Source organism: Saccopteryx bilineata, chromosome 1, assembly GCF_036850765.1.
Source record: "Saccopteryx bilineata isolate mSacBil1 chromosome 1, mSacBil1_pri_phased_curated, whole genome shotgun sequence".
Lineage (NCBI taxonomy): Eukaryota > Metazoa > Chordata > Mammalia > Chiroptera > Emballonuridae > Saccopteryx > Saccopteryx bilineata.
The window spans coordinates 161,436,524-161,450,898 of record NC_089490.1 but is presented as its reverse complement, the minus strand read 5'-3'; the positions used below and the strand labels follow the sequence as shown (position 1 = coordinate 161,450,898).

At 49.3% G+C, this 14,375-nt stretch overlaps 1 protein-coding gene across 2 annotated transcripts in view; it reads left to right on the top strand.

Annotated features, from left to right (window-relative positions):
• Positions 1 to 11,408: 11,408 nt before the first annotated feature.
• RP1L1 (RP1 like 1) overlaps positions 11,409 to 14,375 on the top strand; it is a 45,060-nt gene continuing 42,093 nt past the window's right edge. Inside the window, exon 1 of one of the 2 annotated variants that reach the window (XM_066278753.1) lies at positions 11,409 to 11,637. The gene's annotated coding sequence lies outside the window, so the exon portion shown is untranslated. The other variant, XM_066278772.1, reaches the window with a different exon arrangement.

Below are 14,375 nucleotides of genomic sequence, written 5' to 3'. Positions count from 1 at the left end.
GGGTGAGGGTGCGGCTTCGTGAGGTCATAAAGACCTGCTTCGAGGAGGCTGTTTTTCAGGCTCCTTTCCTCCGGGCCCCCCTCCACAGCTGGGCTCTGGTCTCCTCCCACCTGTCTGGGGACCCTGATTTCTTTCCTAGCTCCACCTTCGCCCTCACAGCCCGTTTGCCTTCCGCAGGTGAGCCTTCTCATGCTTCCCTGCAAGCACACCCGTCCCCCCACCCCCATAGGAGCCCCGTTTTTCTTCTGGCTTCCACAGTCACAGATTTCTCTCCATGAATAGACGGGCCTCAGTTTGCTCTCTCTACTGGAATTTGGCTCCCCCCACTTCTTCACTGACCAGTGGCATAGGCGACTTTGTTTCTCACATCCTGACTTTGCCTGGGGTTCAGGAAACAACTTCGACAGGCTGTCCCCAAGTGCAGTGCCCACGCACCCATGGGCCGAGATTCATAAGGCTCCAGTCTCTCACTCCCAGCTCATTTTATACTTCTCTGTCCTGGAAGCCCTGGTGCCTGTTGGTCACCTGAGAGACAAGTCCTGTTCTCCCCTGCTTCCTTGACTCTGTGCCCAAGAGCCTCAGTGAGAAAAGCCTGGGGTGCTGGCTGTTGGTGACTGAGCCATCTGGCCCTGGAGTGGCCTTCACTGGTACCTGGCCAAGCTTCTTTGTTTATTTGGGTTAGAGGCTGGCTGGGGGTATTCCTGTCCGGGGATGAGGGCAGCCACGTTAAAGCTCTTCCCCCTGTAGAGGAAGGTGTAAATGCTTCAAAGTTTCCAGCATCTGCCACCTAAACTACTCAGGGCCACCTCCCAGTTGGCCACATGACTCCACCAAGGCTTGTTGCATGGCCCACCTTCCTTACCCTTGTGGTCATGCTACTTCCGGGCCTTCACTGTTCTTCCCACCAAGAGGAAGGCTTTGGTTAGGGCCACTGTGTTCCACTATTGCAGATTACTAGGAGAAGAGGATGGAGATAGGTATCTTTTCCTCCTGTGAGGCTCCTGGGATCCTCATGCAATCTTACCCCGTGCTTTCTTCAACAACTTTCACACTCTGGTTTATCCACGGAGGGAATGAATGTACAAAGCATACCCCTTTGCAACATGTAGTTGCTAAGTCATGGGACCCTTTCCGTCTTTGTCATCCTTGGTAGATGCGTCTGTTGAACATGTGTTTACTTCTTGGCTTCTAATAAGCTGCTCTCCTGAAAGAGATTCTGTCTCTCCACCCATTCCTTCCTGGCCTTCCATGAAGACTTCTCTTCCTCTGTTCATCCCTTACATGGTAGTGCACTCCAGGATTCTGCCTGTACTCTCTTTTCTTTCTAGATTGCATATCCCTTTTTAAAAGTCTGTGGAGCCTGACCAGGAGGTGGCACAGTGGATAGAGAGTAGGGTTGGGATGTGGAGAACCCAGGTTCAAAACCCTGAGGTCGCCAGCTTGAGCACGGGGTCATCTGGTTTGAGCAAGGCTCACCAGCTTGAGCCCAAGGTCGCTGGCTTGAGCAAGGGGTCACTTGCTCTGCTATAGCCCCATAGCCGCCCCCCAGCCGCTCCGGTCAAGGCACATATGAGAAAGCAATCAATAAACAACTAAGGTGCCGCAACGAAGAATTTATGCTTCTCATCTCCCTTCCTGTCTGTCTGTCCCTATCTGTCCCTCTCTCTGTCTCTGTCACACACACACAAAAGTCTGTGGCAACTAGACACAACATGAGATCTACCTTCGATCCATTTTTAAGTACACAATACAGTATTGTTAACAACAGGCACAATGCTATCCACAGATCTCTAGAACTTTCCATCTTGCATAATTGAAACTTTATGGCTCTTGATGAGCAGCGCTCCGTCCTCCTCTCCCCCAGACTCGGGCGACCACCATCCTGCTCCCTGATTCTGTGAGTTTGACTGTTTTAAATATCTCATAGGAGTGTCCTCTGTGACTGGCTTATTCCGCTTAGCATAATGTCTTCAAGACTCATCCCACGAACTCTTTTTATTTTTTATACTTATAATTTATTTTTTTCTGTTGGGGTAAAGTATACATAAGATTTACTTTTTAGACCAGTTCAGTTAGTAGCGCTGAGGGCATTGATGTGTGCAGCCCTCGCCACCAGGCATCTCCAGAACTTCCCCCAATTCCCAACCTGCAACTGTCCCTATTAAACACCCCCCACTCTCCCCTCCCCAGCTCCTTTCAAACCAGCATTCTACTTCCTGTCTCTATGGACCTGACTACTCTGAGTATTAATATAAGTGGAATTATATGGTAGTTGCCTGTTTGTGACTGGCTTCTTTGGGTTTTTTTTTTTTGGGGGGGACAGTTATTGTCCTTTTCTGCCATGGCATATGGAGCATGTTGGGGAAGACTCTTACTTTTACAGTTTTGGGCCACAAGAGACCATATCTTAGACGTGAGAGAGAAGAGCGTCACCCAGAAATCCTTTGTGTCTCTTAGTGGAAATGTGGAGTATATGTGAATAGGAATGCAAAGAAGGGTATATATGGATGATGGGTAGCTCAAGGGGGTGGATGCTGGAGACACTGTCTGTGGTCTGTTGAGTGTTCATTGCCTAGTCGTACCACAGAGCCTACATTTCCCAAGGGCAGAATGTGCATAGCTAAAAACATTTCCCTGCCTCCCTTGCAGATAGGAGTGGTCCTGTGACATAGCTCCTCAATGAATGTTCTAGGCTTTGGAATGTCCATTTGATCTTTTATATGTCTTCCTTCTGAGCATGTAGAGGTGGTTTGCTGGAGCAGCAGAAGCCGTGTTGCAGGTACGTGAACGAGAACCCCATCCTGGTTACCCTGATGATAGCCAAGTTCTGCTGTACCGGCCACGGACTACTGACCTCTGCATTTTTTGTGATATAAAAGAAAACAAAAAGAACACCCACGTCTTGTTTGAGACACTGTTATTTGGATTTAGAGTTACGTGTAACTACAACTTAATCTCTCAGAACTATAGCGACTAACATCTGAGGCCCAACTTGGGTCAAATCAGGTCATGAGATGAACCAGGCAATGAGGGGTTCTTGTTCACAGAAGTAAAGCGATTTGCCAGAATCAGGAAGTGGGAGCATTTAGGTTGCAGGATATCTCCCCTGGTCACCAATGTGAGCTGCGCGTCTGACTTCCTGTCAGAGTCCTGAGAAAGAGACAGTCGGTCATCTTGGGAGACGTTTTCAGGGCTGGGGGAGGGTGGGAATTCTGCTCATTAACATAAAAGGAGCCCCATCAAGGACAAATCACCAGGATGAGCCAAGAACCTGCCCTATTGTGGACACTGCTCAGGAGATAAATTTAGGCTTTGTGGACGTGCAGCCTATTAGACAGGTAGGAGCCCTTAGTTCCCCTGAGGAAGAGCCCCTGGAGGTGGGGCAGGGAGATAAACAATCAAGAAAGGTCATTTTTAGGACACATTAAATCTTAGCATATTTCTAAGCAATCATTCATTCATTCTCTCATAAAATTGTTTATTGCACATTGAAGAGCCGCCGTCCTATTAAAAGCATGAGCCACAGAGATGCCTGTAAAGTCCTCTGTGACGCGGCCCCTGACTTCCTCTTCCACCCCGTTTCCCAGCACTGTTTGAACTCCTCCTTTGCTTTATCTGCTCTGATGGACTTTCTAGGTCTTGGGGCATGCTCCTTCCTGGGGTTTTGGTGCACTTTCTTGCCTCTATTTTGAGGGTTCTCCCAGGTACTGGCTTGGCCAGCTTGCTTCACTCGGGCCTTGACTACGGGTCACCTCCTCAGTGACACTTCCCCTGATCTCATCTTCACAGTGGTGGCTCCTTCCTCCCTCTCTATCCCCTCATTCTGCTTTATTTTCCTTCATAGCAGCATTACCGCTTTACGTATGTTTATTTACCACGTGTTTGTTGTCCTGCACTAGAATGGAGTGTCCGTGAGGGGAGGGTGTCTGCTTTGCTCACTGTGGGGACCCCGTGCCTAGAAGAGTGTCTGGCGGGAAACGGACACTCCATATGTGCTTATTAAATGACGGAACCTGGGCCTTGCCCTTTAGATGTGCCCCCTCCAGGGGAGGAGCAGACCGAGTCACAAACGTGCTGTCTAATGTAACAACAATGCATGGTGGGGGTGGGGGATGATGGAAGTGAGACGGAGAGCCCAGTCCAGATGGGGATGGCTTCTTGGAGAAACTGACAAGGCCTTCCTGCCTGGGGGTAATGAAGGATTAGTTGAGGGAGGAGCAGTGGCAGAACCTCAGGGGGTGTAGGGCTCCCGGGTGGGGGGAACACAGTGGAGGGAGCTGGGTCTGAGGGGGGAGGCCACCATGGAAAGTCCTCAGCAGTGGGGAGGGGTGAGGACCAAAGGCCGTGATGTGCCGCGGTGTGTCAGAGTCACTTTAAGATGTCCTTCCTTGTTATGCTGTGAGGTAACCCTGACAGCTCTTCCTCACCCCCAAAGTCACAGATGTCTATTTTTGTGCACACCGGGCTGGTTATGGAGAAATCAAGATCAGTGAGGGAGGAAAGGTAGCAACTCCAAAGCCACTCTGTGTAGGAGTGGGAATTTAGCAGTAGTACATGAGACTTGGGGGCTTAGAAGTAAATGTTCTAGTCCCCCAAATTCCTTCAGAGATGTGGGGAAGGGTGCTGAGTTGTCCGCCCATGTGCGGAGGGGTCAGGGTCTGTTTAACAGCTTTTCTTAGAAGAGAGAGTGACCGGGGTCTAATGGTGCTTTACAATAGAAGGGCTCAGATGAAGCTGTTGCCGAGAGGGAGGGGTGGGGGTGGGGCTCGGGGCAGTGGGGCGAGCAGAGGTTTGGAAGAGCAGCTGGTGGAGAGCAGGGTGGTGATGGATGTACCAGTAGCTCTGGTTCCCTCGAACTCACATGGTGGAAAATGTAACTCAATCAAAGCCTCACCACACTGAGCAGATGACTTGGTCAATGTCTTCCGTTCCCAGCAGGCCTATCTTGAGAGGGGGGAGTGGCGGGAGGCCAGAGGCACCAGGACCCAGAGGCTGGCAAAGTGGGAGCCTGGGAACCTAAGGGGGGAGAAGAGACTGGAGACCCAGGACATTGGCCCCTGAAAACGCCTTTTGTTTATTTGGCATCTCCAGTGCTTAGAACAGAATCAGACACATAATAACTAAATATTTGTTAAATCATGAGAGGACCCTGGTCGGTTGGCTAAATGGTAGACCATTAGCCTAGCATATGGATACCCTAGGTTTAATTCCATTTCAGGGCACACAGGAGAAGTGACCATCTGCTTCTTCACCCCTTCCCCTCCCCCTTCTCTCTTCCTCTCTCTCTTCCCCTCCAGCAGCCATGGCTCAATTGGTTTGAACGCATCAGGTCCACTGCTGAGGATGGCTCCGTGGAGCCTCTGCCTTAGGCACTAAAGATAGCTCTGTTGCGAGCATGGCCCCAGATGGGCAGAGTATCAGCCCCAGATGGGGGTTGCCGAGTCGAGCCTGGTTGGGGTGCACGCTAGATTCTGTCTCTTTGTCTCCCCTCCTCTCACTTGGAAAAGAAGAAAAAATAATCAGTGAAGGAAGTTCCCTGCATCACTGCAATTTTGCCACTGGTGACCCTGTTGGTTTCTAGTTTACAACTGGTCAGATACTTCAAAACTGAGCCACGGTCCTCTAAGTTCTGCCTTATTTGCTATTCTGAAATAACTAAAGAGCTCATGTGTTGAGAGTAGTGGGAGTAGGGTGGAGAAGCTGCAAAAAGCCAGAAGGATGATGTCTGTGTGGTTTCATTTGTACCATGGGCTGAATTGTGCTCCCCATAAGTTCCCATGGTGAAGCCCTCATCCCCAGGACCTCACAGTGCAACTGCATTTGGCGATAGAGCCATTATAGAAGTAATTAAGGTAAAAAGAAGGCATATGGTGGGCCCTAATCCTATCTGACTTATGTCCTTATAAGAATAGGTTAGGCCACAGACACTGGCAGAGGGAAGACCCTGTGAGGACACGGGGAGAAGATCGTCATTTACAAGCTAAGAAGAGAGGCCTCAGAAGAAACCAGCCCTGCTGATACCTTGGTCTTGGACTTCCAGCCTCCAGAACTTTGAGAAAATAATTTGTTATTTAAGCCCCTGGTCTGTGGTACTCTGTTATGGTAGTCTGAGCAGACTCACACAATGTGAAAGCTAGCACTTTATAAGTAGAATGGAGAGAGATATGCACAATTAACAAGAAGATTCCTTCCTTTCAAAGAAAAGGGAAGGATACTGTGACTTTGAGGGCAGAGAAGTGGTTCTGAAACAAACAATCTTCAGGGAAGAAACTGCTTGTGTTTTAAATTTTCAATCTGTTGCAGGTCAATATGTAAAAGACTGTAACGTGAACTATTAGAAAATGTGTTATCCCTGTGCTGCTGGCCGACTGGCATTGGTGCTTCCTGGCCGTGAAGAGGATGATGACTGAGAGCAGGGAGAAGCAGCAGCAGATGCCGATGCCATGAGCTGCTGGAAACTTTCCACAACCGGAGCCCTACGGTTAAGCGCAAGTATGGCCTGACCAGGCAGTGGCACAGTGGATAGAGTGCTGGACTGGGATGCAGAGGACCCAGGTTCGAATCCCTGAGGTTGCTGGCTTGAATGCAGGTTTATTTGGCTTGAGCACAGGCTCACCAGCTTGGGCTTAGGGTGACTGGCTTGAGCGTGGGATCATAGACATGACCCCATGGTCGCTGGCTTGAGCCCAAAGGTCTCTGGCTTGAGCAAGGGTTCAATTGCTCTGCTGTAGTCCTCAACCCCCCCCCCCCAATCAAGGCACATATGAGACAGCAATCAATGAATAACTAAGGTGCCACAATGAAGAGTTGAGCTTCTTATCTCTCCCCCTTCCTGTCTGTCTGTCCCTGTCTGTCTCTCTCTCTCTGTCTCTGTCACACACACAAAAAAGAGCAAGCATGACATGCAGAGATGGCTGAGGCCCACTGGGCTCTGGCCCACGATGCTGATGGTAACAAAGAATAGAGGTTCCAGGAGCCTAGGGGTCTCTGCAGCAAGAAACGGAGTGAGCCACGACCACTGAAAACACCTGTGGGTTAAAGATGTGGTTCATTCTTAAGGGCTGGCAAGCCTCACAGGAAGGACAGAGCTGTAGGTGTATTGCCTGTTAGTCCTCTCTTTGTGGGCTAGAACTTGCTCTTCCTGCCCCGTCTCCTTGCAAAGAGGCAACACATCCACTTGAATCTCCCCCAAGAAACTTAGGGCCCATCCAGCCTTCTCTTCCCTTTGCTTGAGGTGGACCTTTGGATAATATGAAAGGAAGCAGTTTTAGTATCAGAAAGGTTTATTAGAAAATTCTCACTCTGACCTGACCGGGTGGTGGCACAGTGGATAGAGCATTGATCTGGACACTAAGAACCCAGGTTCAAAACCCTATGGTCTCTGGCTGGAAGCCCAAGGTCGCTGGTTGGAGCAAGGGGTCACTGGCTCAGCTGGAGCCCCCCGGTCAAGGCACATATGAGAAGCAATCAATGAACAACTGAAGTGCCACAACTATGAGTTGATGCTTCTCATCTCTCTCCCTTCCTGTCCCTCTGTCTCTCTGTCTCTCTGTCTCTCTCTCTCTCTCTCTCTCACACACACACACACACACCTCACTCTGAATTGTGTAGCATATGATGCAGTATTGCCATTCATTAACACACCAACAGGAGGAAAAGAAAAAATGTTAGTCATACAAAACATGGGTCAGCTGGTTTCCCACTTGGATATTACCACAAAGTAGAATTGTTATACAAGTCTCTAAATGCTTACTCTCAGTATCTGGCCTTATCTCATTTTGTGCAGGTAACAAGCAGTTCATGATCTCACTTATAGCTGCACTCCACTCTCTTTGAGTAGCACCAGTCTAAGGCAACTTCCTTCTTCTTGGAGTCTGGTGTTAGAGATCAGACACATGGCTAACTATGCCCACAGAGAGCTCCAGAGGGACCCTGCCAGCTGCTGCTCCAGCAATGGGGCCCTGCAGAAGTGGCCAGGGTTGGCCTGGCTGCTCGTGACTAGGAGGCCCTTCTCTGCAGTAAGGAGAAGGGAAGTGGGCATCCTTCCGTCCCAGGAGTAGTGAAGGGTGAAGAAGCAGAGTGAGGAGGAGGATGCAGATGATTAAAAGACAAAACTCCTCTGTCCAATTGTAGCAGCCATCTTAGATTTGAGGGCAGGATCTAAGGTGCGTTTCCTGTCGAAGGCAGTCTGAGCTCTACAGGACTGACTGCAGAACATAGCTTGCTATTGTGTATAAGGTGATCATGGCGATGACACTACAGTAAGACACCTAGCAATTTCTTTTCAGGGGAACTTCTATTTCTCAGTAAACAGGGATGGTTTGAACCTTATGGACAAAAAGCCCAGCTCCTATTATCCTGACCAGAGGTCTGTTGAGACAGTGACTTGGGGAAATTATGATGGCAGAATAACTACAGTGAGGACTGGGCCTGCCCAGGGAATGGTGGAAACACTGAGGAGTCTCGTTGAAGGCCCAGTTACCGCTGAGACTGTGAATTTGAAAGAATTTCAATCCACTCGAATGAGTGAATTCCTCCAGATGCTTCCAAAACCTGGAGGTGGACCAGAGGAAGGATGTCGCTGGACTGATCAACAAGACAGTGGCTGAAGCGATGTCCCATGGGCACTAGGCTGGGGGAAGGGCAATCTCGAGCCAGGAAAGGGACAAAGGGATCCAAGGAGGGTGACTGCGGTCTGCTGAGGGTGAAACAGATGTAGTGGGAGGAAGAGCAGAAGAGAAGCCAGAGACAGAAGGTGCGGGACTGAGCTCATAAAGCGGAGGTTTCTGGAGCCAAGTAGGTCAGGGCAACGAGGCCTGGGGAGTGGACCGGGGAGGGAGTGGGACGGGAGGGGTAGACAACGGATCTCAGGCCAAGGGAATTTGAGGCCAGGCTGTGTTCTGGGTGCCACGCAGCGTTGATGTTAGCTTATCTGAGAGTCCTCTGCATCTTCAGTAGTGGCTAAGGATGTGCTGGAGTATAGTAGGTATATTGAAAACATTGAGTTGTGAATCTCTTATAGATTGATACAAAGGCCTTTGAGGCTCAGGTACAAAAGTTCTAGTTTCCCTTTTAGAACTTGGAGTAATTTAAATAGCTTTTCTGGAAGACAAAGTCTATTTGCCCATGCAGTTCATGGAATCATAAACACTTCCACATGGTCCTTTTAGAGATAGGGTTGTCCTGGGGCCAAATGACCCGGGGTAGTCTCGGGTCACTACTGCTCTCCTGAAGTACTTAATAGTGCCTTGTTTCACTCCTGAAAGTGTCGTGGTTTGGCTGATTAAATAAACCGTCTCTCCGCTTGGTTTACTCACTTCATTTCACAAATGTGGACGTCAGACAGATTTATTTTCCCTTTACTTGCAATGATTCCCATGTTTTTTCTGGAAAATAAAACAGCCAGTGAAAGATTTGATTGTCCTTGTGTGCTGACTCCCAGGTTCAGATGAAGTGGGTTTAGTAAATCCCAATGAATGTTGTACAGTTTACAGGTGCACAATAACTGTGAGCCAACACCTACCATATTCCGCACTTTGCATGAATAATCTGGATTTCAGCCCATGACTATTGTGTCTGACAATGTTTGTTCTAACTTATTAAAATTACCCGGGCAAGCCCAGTGTGATGGTTAATTTTATGTGCCCCTTTGACTGGGCTAAGGATGCCTAGAGAGCTGGTACAACAGTATTTCTGAGTGTGTCTGTGAAGATTTTTCTGGAAGAGACTAGTATTGAAATTGGTAGACTGAGTAAAGCAGATCGGTGGGTGGGCATCATCCAATCTGCTGAGGGCCCCCATAGAACAAAAAGGGAGAGGAAAGGTGAATCTGGTTTCTCTGCTTGAGCCGAGACCTTTACCTTCTCCTGTGCTTGGACATAAGTGCTTCTGATTCTTGGGCCTTTGGATTCAGACCACATCATCAGCTTCCCTGATTCTTCCTGAGTTCTCCAGGGTGTCCACTTGTAGACAGCAGATTGTGGAGCATCTCAGCCTCCATAATTGCATGAGCCAATCCCTCATAATAAATTTCTCTCTTTATATCTGTATATAGCTTGTTGATTCTGTTTCTCTGGAGAACCCGTACCAGCACGCTGTAGTTCATATCCATGCACACCGGATCGTTTGAACTGAATGGCTGTAACTGGCAACCGACAGCAAGCCCTGAGTGATTTCCTTGGCAGAATTGATCAGTCATATTGATGTTGAACATACACTGGCTCAGTTTTTACCTCCTGATGATAATGCAGTCTCAGTCCCACCTGTGTCCACAGGTGGCTCTTCAACCTAATTAATTCCTAGTGAGGAAACCACCACCTTCAGGTCACATAGTTCATTCCCGCCTCCAGGCAACCCTGCACATAACCATGGACATTCTAAGAACGAGTAGTCTTCTGCTCTCAGACAGAGTGAATTGGATCATTACAGCCTTCACTAGTTGCCCCAAGGTGTTGCCAACATAAAGCCCAGAGGATCAGTTTAGTCTAAAATGAGGAAAGAGCCCTGGCCGGTTGGCTCAGTGGTTGAGCGTCGGCCTAGCGTGCGGAGGACCCGGGTTCGATTCCCGGCCAGGGCACACAGGAGAAGCGCCCATTTGCTTCTCCACCCCTCCGCCGCGCCTTCCTCTCTGTCTCTCTCTTCCCCTCCCGCAGCCAAGGCTCCATTGGAGCAAAGATGGCCCGGGCGCTGGGGATGGCTCTGTGGCCTCTGCCTCAGGCGCTAGAGTGGCTCTGGTTATAACATGGCGACGCCCAGGATGGGCAGAGCATCGCCCCCTGGTGGGCAGAGCGTCGCCCCATGGTGGGCGTGCCGGGTGGATCCCGGTCGGGCGCATGCGGGAGCCTGTCTGACTGTCTCTCCCTGTTTCCAGCTTCAGAAAAATGAAAAAAAAAAAAAAATGAGGAAAGAGGTTCCTCAGAGAAAGAGACTGGTTATTTGGCATTGGCATGGGTAGAGAAAACAGCTGATAAATGGATTTCATTGTCAGCTGGGTATTTCAGGGATCCATGTACCTAATTCCTGTCCTGTGGGATGTCATCAGATTTTCTTTTCTGCTTTATTTGGGGAGATGGGAACCAGCCAGCCACCTTTATCCCTGCTGTCCCCCACTCAAGGACTTGTGTTTTGGTGTACCGGCCACTCCTGCCAGCAGACTCCATGTAGCCCACCCAGGTGGCTGGTATCTGGTGGGAGGTGGGAGTCCCTGGGGCTTGGAAGAGTCCTTGCAAGCCCATGGGACTGTGTTTAACAGTCTTGAAGAGTGTACCCTTGGGCAGAGGGCCAGGAACAATCCATTTAACCCACTAAGCTAATTATTCTCTCTGCAGATGGTGTCCCCCACTAATCCTCTTTGGGTTTATAATAATCCAGCCCTGTTCTAGGAGAGCTGGGGGGTAGTTGGCCTCAGTGTCAATGGGCTGTCTGCTTGGATTGAGGAGGCAGGGTGGACTGGGGTTCTGGACTGTTGAGCCAAGGAGAGTGGCTGTGAGGACCCCCCAGTGGAGAGCCACCAGCCCTGCGGCTCCTGGAAGTCAAACCAGCTATAAGGAAAGAGGAGACATTCAGAGTGGCCTGACATTCTCCCGGGGCGCAGGGGGCTCAGGGAGCCAGGCATGTCCTTGTTCTCTCAGGAGGATGGTGAGTCTGTGTCCTGTGGGTCATCTGCTTGAGGGCAGAGTGTCTTGATGCTGGGAAGTCACAGCCAACGGGGAGGCGTTTCAGCCAGAGACTCTGGGACGGATGAGTTGAGCAGGATACTCATGGTGAAGCAAGGTTGGTTCTCTTCCTTCAGCCTGCCGGGCTATTTGGTGTTAGGTCATGTTTCAACACGGTGCAACTGGGATTCAGGCTCCTGCTCGTTGCTTTATGGGAGGTTAATATTATCACCTGTCTGGTTCTCCCACCTGGACCTGGAGGGTGAACAATGCAGTCACTGGAGCCAGAGAAGGAGAAATCCCTCCTGAAGGCCCTTCTGTGGTTCTTGGTGTGGCAGAGGAAGGGGGACTCCACTCCTGCATGGTGAGACCAGCCCTTTGAGGGATTCGGGGGGGGGGGGTTACATTTGTTTCTCAGAGGATCAAGACTTCAAGAGAAAGCTATCAAGAGTCAGAGCAAATATAGAGCGTGGAATGGGGTTAGGGTTCCCTAGCAATGGCCTCATTAAAATTTCTCTGCTGGCCTGAACGTGGGCATCATGGGGCTCACTTCTGCAAAAGAAGAAAGCGAGGCACCCAGAGATGAAGTGGTAAAACGTCCACAAAGTCAAAAGTGGTTCCCAAACCTATATGCTCCTAACTGCTCTTCTTATGGTCATTTCTGGGCAAGGTCAGCGCCCAGTGTTGACTGGCCAAGAGGCCAAGGCTTGGGGGTAGGTGACTTGCAGCGGGCACACAGCCAGTGAGGGCAGACCTGCAGCCAAGTCCACTGTGATTGCCACTCACAGTCCCTGTGCCTTGCAAGGTTTTATACTTCTGTAGTCCACTGCTGACACCTCACACTGAAGGCTCTTACCACGGAGGATGAAATGCATCCCATAGTGATGGAGAAGAGGGAAAAAGCCACTGCCTCCCAGAGGTGCAACTGCAGAGGTGGCCCTGGGAGGGCCTCTGGTCCCTTCCCACAGCCCAGAGTGCACCTTAGACAGTGAGAACGGCCCCTACTCGGGGCACCCTCCAGAGAAGTGTAACCCACCTCCTTCTCTGTCTACCCTCTTAGATATATGAACATCATCCCGAAATCCTCTTACTGGTGGTGGTGACCTATGACGGGCCTGCTCTCCTAGTCTAACCTTGGAGCAGAGAGAAGTGCTGGTTGCCATTTTCAGCACCTTAGTGCTTAAATGCATGCTTGTGTATGTGTGTGTGAGTGTGCATGCCTGCAGGGCGTGGTGTTTGTATATGTGCGTGGGTGTTTGTACACCTGTGTGTTTATGCACATGCTGGTTGGGGAGACCAGGTGTTGTGGAGAGACTACTGGACCAACCATCGCAAAGCGTAACCCTGCTCTGGCTCTGCTCTGTGGGCCTTGGTTTCCCAGGTCGGATGAAAGCAGGTTGGACTAAACAAGCCATAGCTGCTTCCCAGCGCAATAGCTTATGCATGCAGTGTTCAGCAGCTCTCTCTGTTCCAAACTAAATAACCCCAGTCCCTATAACCTTTCCCTGTAAAGCACATTTTCCAATCTTTTAATCATCTTGGTTATTTTCCTCTGAACTCCTTCCAAGATACCTATGTCATTGGATAAGTATGTCATATATATTAGTCAGTAAATCAATCTGTCAACAATATCTCTTGTGCAACCACCCTGTGGCTTGCAGGAGGTGCTGGGCTGATACAATCCAACCACATAGGATCAAAAAGAGAGTTTTCACCCTGGCCCAGACCAAGGGTTTATTTGTCCAGCAGTGGCCCGAGGCACTTGGGTCATGCTGGGATATGCTGGGAGAACATGGCTCCTTTTAATGTCATCATCCCCCAAAGAATAGAGCCTTCCCTCAACATCAGTGTCCGAATTGCTTTAAGTAAACATCTAAGGACACCTGCTCTGTTTGGAGCCCTGTGCTGGACTCTCCAAGGGTTACAGAAGTGGGAGTGATGCAGACCCTGACCCTCAGGAGGAGAAGCAGGTGCATAAGGTGGAAAGGGGAGTTCAGAAGCAAAGATGGTCCTATGTGGGGAACTAGCCAATCACAAGGCTGCAGAGGGGCTATTGGTGTCAGATGTGGGCTGCTGTGAAAGCTTTTCTCCCAGGTGCAGCATGAGCAATAATAAAGTGAAATAGTCAAAAAAAATTCAGAATTTGTAGAAAACTACTTTTTTATCTGAAGAGTGGTTTCACTACTCATTAGCTGGGTAAACCGTGGGCAAGTTATTTAAGCTTTCTGAGGCTCAAGTTCTTTAAGGATACATGGTAGGATTACACCTACCCAGAAGAACTGTTTAAGCTTTGATGATGTCACATTTGTGAATATCTGTTATGTTGTAAGCAATCCATATGTATAATCTCTCTTCTCAACAAAAGTCATGGATCAGTTTCAGAAGAGTCTCCAACTCCTCTGGATGGATATATGGTGTTGGTCATCCACTAGTAGGGGTTCTCAGTTCTGTTAGGTGATAATGTGATGTGCACAATAGTTTTGTCTCTGCTTATTGATCCTAAAGTAATTTTCTTTAAGGTTGGCAATCTTTTATTTATAGTAAGCTCTATGATTTTATAGTCTTAGATCGACAGCTATGATCTTGGATCTTGGCTTTTATCTTTATGTTTGGAGGTGGGTTCATATTTTTTTTTTAAATTTAGCCTCAGTTTTCTCTATTAGAAAGAGCACTTGGCCCTTGATTGAGACCTCTGGTTAACCTGGCAGGGTAACTTTGGAC